The sequence below is a fragment of the Medicago sativa genome, chromosome 7, assembly GCF_051527215.1.
Source record: "Medicago sativa cultivar Bolivia chromosome 7, Bolivia_mono, whole genome shotgun sequence".
Classification (NCBI taxonomy): domain Eukaryota; kingdom Viridiplantae; phylum Streptophyta; class Magnoliopsida; order Fabales; family Fabaceae; genus Medicago; species Medicago sativa.
The window spans coordinates 9,080,303-9,086,308 of NC_140755.1; positions in this window are offsets into that span (position 1 = coordinate 9,080,303).

A 6,006-nucleotide genomic window follows, 5' to 3' on the forward strand; every position below is an offset into this window, starting at 1 on the left:
GAGATTGACATTGACATTGTCATTGTATGTCAACACTGGAATTGTTATTGAAGTTGAGATTGCTTCGAATTTGACAATTGGAATTGAGTTGAATTTGACAGTTTGACATTGAAATTGAGATTTGGAAAGTTGCATCGAATTCGACAGTTGAAATTGAACTGAACTTGACATTGGGATTGGAATTGAAATTGAAATTGAATTTTGACAGTTGACAGTTGAGATTGAGATTGGAGATTGGAAATTGCTTCGAATTTGACAGTTGACATGGTTTGGAATTGAGATTGGAAGGTTGAGATTGCATCGAATTTTGACAATTGAAATTGAATTGGATTTGACAGTTGAATTTAAAATTGGAATTGACAGTTGGAATTGAGTTTGACAGTTGAAACTTTGATTGAATTTGGCAGTTGAAAGTCGGATATGCAACATGTATGTATGATATAGCAAGATTATTGGATGCCTGAGCACGTAAAATGCATGATTATGCATGTATGAATGCTTGAAATGCATGATTGGTTGGCAACTTGGCAGAGAAATTTCACAAAGGCAGACAAGACATTGGAAGATTGGGCACGTAGTGGCTCGTGCTGCAATATATTCACAGGGAAAAAACCTCTTTGGAGATACCGTCGTTGGGAGACGTATCGAAACCATGGCTGAGGGCAATAAAACTTGTAGAAGAGGGACCTTCGGAAAGTCCGTGGATACAGGTCGCCGTTGCTAGGCGTGTCAGTGCTGGGTAAACATTGGATATTCGCATCTGTGGTCAATGCTTTTTCAATATTTCATTCTTTCATTTTTTTCATTTTCAAACCCCATTTTTGCCTGAACCGCCCTTTCGGGTTTTCGATTCACCGGGGGATAAGATTCTTTTCATTGCCCCATTTTTGCCTGACTTGCCTTCATAGGTTGTCAATCAGCGGGGTGCTCATTTTTGCCTAAGCCGCCCTTTCGGGTTTTCAACTTAGCGAGCTTTTTTATCTTCGTTTTTCTTTTCATTTCATTCTGTTTTTTCATTCTTGCCATTGACCACAGATCATCTCGGGGAGTAACCTGCTTGTAACATGTTATTGAAATAGACATTGACACTCATTCATTCATGCATGTTTCATTGAAATGTACCCTGTTGCTCAGGTTTGCTTTCAAAAATAGACAGGAAAAGATTTTTCAATTTTCAAAGATGTTTGTTTCAGACATTAACATTATTCAAAATAGACAGAAAATGTTTTGCATATAGCATTGAAAGTAGAAAGAAAAATAGAATTTCAAACAACAGAAAGGCTCAAATTGATGTAGAAGAGTGAAAGTCAGCCAAGGGCACGACCCCACGGATTTACAAAGCTTGGAAAATGGTAATTTTATTGGTTGGTGATACATTGAACACGATGACCGCTACATTTCATAGAAATTTTGAATTCACAAGTACATAAGCTTCTGATGAAGACGACCATTGACAGTTGCAGATGCCCCAAGGGGTGATGGTGATTTGCCAGATATAGTTACTTGTCTTTTATTGTCAACCTCATTTTTGCATGAACCGCCCTTTCGGGTTTTCGGCTCATCGAGGCGCTCATTCTTGCCTGAGTTGCGTACAATCTCAGCGAGCTTTTTCATATTCATTTTTTTGTCCCTAACTTTTGCCTGGATCGCCCTTTCGGGTTTTCGATCCACCGGGAAGCGCATTTTTGCCTAGGCCGCCCTTTCGGGTTTTCGACCTACCACGCTGTTCTTTTCTTTTTAGACAAAGTATTTCTTGACTATATCGGCATTAACAGGATTTGGGAGCTCAACACCATCCATGTGTGTAAGAATCAAAGCACCACCAGAGAAAGCCTTCTTGACAACATAAGGACCTTCATAGTTAGGTGTCCACTTGCCCCTTGGGTCGGGTTGCTGACTTATCCTTCTTTTCAATACAAGTTCGCCTTCCTTGAATTCTCGAGGTCGGACTTTCTTGTCAAAAGCATTCTTCATTCGCACTTGATACAACTGTCCATGAGCCATAGCATCCATACGTTTCTCTTCAATCAGATTCAATTGATCATAACGACTTTGACACCATTCAGCCTCAGTTAACTTTGCTTCCATGATTACTCGAAGAGATGGAATCTCCACTTCCAGAGGGAGAACTGCTTCCATACCATATACAAGAGAGAAGGGAGTTGCCCCGGTTGAACTGCGCACTGTAGTACGGTAACCATGCAAGGCAAAGGGTAGCATTTCATGCCAGTCTTTGTAAGTAGTGACCATCTTCTGAACAATCTTCTTGATGTTCTTGTTAGCGGCCTCAACTGCACCATTCATCTGAGGTCTGTAAGGAGAAGAGTTGTGATGTTCAATCTTGAATTCTTCACATAAAGCTTGCATCATACTATTGTTCAGATTGGAACCATTGTCAGTGATGATCTTGTTGGGAACACCATATCGACAGATGATGTTATTCTTGATAAACTTGACAACCACTTGCTTGGTCACATTTGCATAGGAAGCAGCTTCAACCCACTTGGTGAAGTAGTCAATTGCCACTAGAATGAAACGATGTCCATTGGAAGCCTTTGGTTCGATTCTTCCGATCATGTCAATGCCCCACATAGAGAAAGGCCATGGGGAAGAGATAACATTGAGAGCATGTGGAGGCACATGAATCTTATCAGCATAAACTTGACATTTGTGGCATCTTTTAGCATGTTTGTTGCAGTCACGCTCCATTGTTATCCAGTAATAGCCGGCTCTTAACAGTTTTCTTGACATGGTGTGACCCGAAGCATGGGTCCCAAAAGTACCATCATGTACATCATGCATCAATTTCTCAGCTTCTTGTTTGTCAACGCATCTTAACAAGACCATGTCATAGTTCCTCTTGTATAGGACTTCTCCGTCCAGAAGGAATCTGCTAGCCCATCGTCTCAAAGTCTTCTTATCCCTGTTGGAAGCGCCAGGTGGATATTCACGATTTTGCAAGAATTGTTTGATGTTGTAGTACCAAGGCTTTTTGTCATTCACATCTTTGTCAGCTTGATCTGGCATATTTTCAATGGTAAACACATGAGCGGGTCTATCAAGACGCTGCACTTTGATTACAGGCACATCATTCCAGTGATTGACACGAAACATGGAAGACAGAGTAGCAAGAGCGTCAGCCATTTGATTTTCATCCCGAGGGATGTGGTGCAGCTCAACCTTGGTAAAGTATGTCAACAGACGTCTTGCATAGTCACGGTAAGGGATTAGCTTCTCATGATGAGTCTCCCATTCACCCTTTATCTGATTGATAACAAGTGCAGAATCTCCGTAGATGTCAAGGTGTTTGATTCTCAGGTCAAGGGCTTCTTCAATGCCCAAGATGCATGCTTCATATTCAGCTATGTTATTTGTGCATTCAAAAGTTATTCGAGCGGTGAAAGGAATGTGGTGCCCCTGCGGAGTTACAATGATGGCTCCAATTCCTTTACCATAAGCATTAACAGCACCATCAAACACCAATCCCCATTTGCTATTGGGGTCTGGCCCTTCATTGATCAGTGGCTCTTCACAGTCTTTTGCTTTCAGATACATGATCTCTTCATCAGGGAAATCAAACTTAATCGGCTGGTAATCATCAAGAGGCTGACAAGCAAGATGCTCAGCAAGGACACTTCCTTTGATTGCTTTCTGAGCTTTGTACACAATATCATATTCAGACAACAACATCTGCCAACGTGCGATCCTTCCAGTAACCGCAGGCTTTTCAAAGATGTACTTGATTGGATCCATCCGGGATATCAACCAAGTTGTATGATTCACCATATAATGACGCAGGCGTTTGGCAGCCCAGGCTAAAGCACAACAAGTCTTTTCAAGCATTGTATACCGAGTCTCACAGTCGGTGAACTTCTTACTCAGATAGTAGATGGCATGCTCTTTCTTACCAGTCTCATCTTGTTGACCGAGAACACAGCCCACTGAATCATCTAACACTGACAGATACATAATCAACGGCCTTCCTTCCACTGGCGGGACAAGGATAGGTGGCTCCAACAGGTATTCTTTAATGCTGTCAAAAGCTTCCTGACATTCATCATTCCATACAACAGGCTGATTCTTTCTGAGCAGTTTGAAAATTGGACCACAAGTAGTAGTCATGTGAGATATGAATCTTGAAATATAGTTCAAACGTCCGAGGAAACCTCTGACTTGCTTCTCAGTTTGAGGGGCCGGCATTTCTCTGATGGCTCGGACTTTGTCAGGATCAACTTCAATGCCTCTTTGGCTGACAATGAAGCCTAGCAACTTCCCAGATCTTACACCAAATGTGCATTTGTTAGGATTCAACCGCAGCTTGTACTTTCTCAGTCTTTCAAACATCTTTTTCAGATACACAACATGTTGCTCTTCATCACTTGACTTCACAATCATATCATCCACATATACTTCAATCTCTTTGTGAATCATATCATGAAACAGAGTGGTCATACCCCTTTGATAGGTAGCACCAGCATTTATCAAGCCGAATGGCATCACTTTATAACAGAATGTTCCCCACGGAGTAATGAAGGACGTCTTTTCTCTATCTTCGGGAGACATTCGTATCTGATTATAGCCAGAGAAACCATCCATGAAGGAGAATACTTTAGATTGAGCAGTACTGTCAACAAGCACATCAATATGAGGCAATGGGAAGTTATCTTTCGGACTGGCTTTGTTCAGATCTCTGTAATCAACACACATTCGAACTTTCCCATCTTTCTTTGGTACTGGTACAATGTTGGCAATCCACTCAGGATATTCAGCTGTCATGAGGAAACCCGCGTCAATTTGCTTCTGTACTTCAGCCTTGATCTTAAGAGCCATGTCTGGACGAGACCTTCTCAACTTCTGTTTGACAGGAGGACATTCAGGCCTTGTCGGTATCCGATGTTCCACAATCTGGGGATCTAGACCCGGCATATCTTCATAGGACCATGCAAAGACATCTGGATAATCATGGAGAAGCTGAATAATCTTCTTTTTCACCTCTGGCTCAAGTGCAGCACCAATCTTGATCTCTCGCTTGTTCTCTTCAGTACCCAGGTTGATGAGTTCAATCTCTTCCTGGTGAGGCTGAATGGCTTTTCTTTCTTGCTCAAGCAGTCGAGTGATCTCATACGGTATCTCTTCATAATCATCATCCTCATCTTCAGCTTCATATACAGGGAATTCAAAATTTGGATGAACCATAGGGTCACTGTGTTCAACGGGTTTATTATGGTTCAATCTGCATAATATGATTGGGATGATTTTAGAAAAAATGTTTTTTATGCAGATTTTTGAAATTAATAAGAAAAATACAGATGTTTTGGTTTTTTCTGGCATTACCATTATTTCCAAGAAAAAGGCACTAAAAAGTAAAAAACAAAGAGTCGTGAGAAAGACGACAACTTTTTATTGATTAACGGCAATGCCGAAACAAACACGCCCTTACAAAGATATCACTTTCGCCTTGGGCAGAGCGAAAGGATTGTTATTTTGAAAACAAAAGACATGAGCAACAAAACACATTACATGGAAGCATGCATGACTAAAGGAACATCAATGGCTTCCCAATTTCTCACGGTGCCTCCTGGTATAACAAATGCAGGCACGTGGCTTCCTTCAGTGGCATTTTCAGTAATAGCATTGATGAACCCAGCACTGTAAAAGGTTCCCTTTGAAATAGCAGATGTCGGGGAGAATCCAAGGCCCTCTTTACGCTTGTTTTCTAAGATCTGAATCACCTTGCCCCAGCCAGCAGCTTGCCCTGCCTGGACAGCCTTCTGGGCATCTTTCAGTGAGGCCATGCTAGCACCAGCCCTCCGGGGCTCTGCACCCTCAACAGTCAATCCTTGAAACGACGTTCCTTCTGCGGACCCTGCTTCAACACAAGAGAATGATGATACCTGGCTAACAAGATATGCTTCTTCACCGTGCACAGTGACAATCTTACCATTCCTCATGAATTTGAGCTTCTGATGCAAAGTGGATGTAACTGCTCCAGCGTCGTGGATCCAT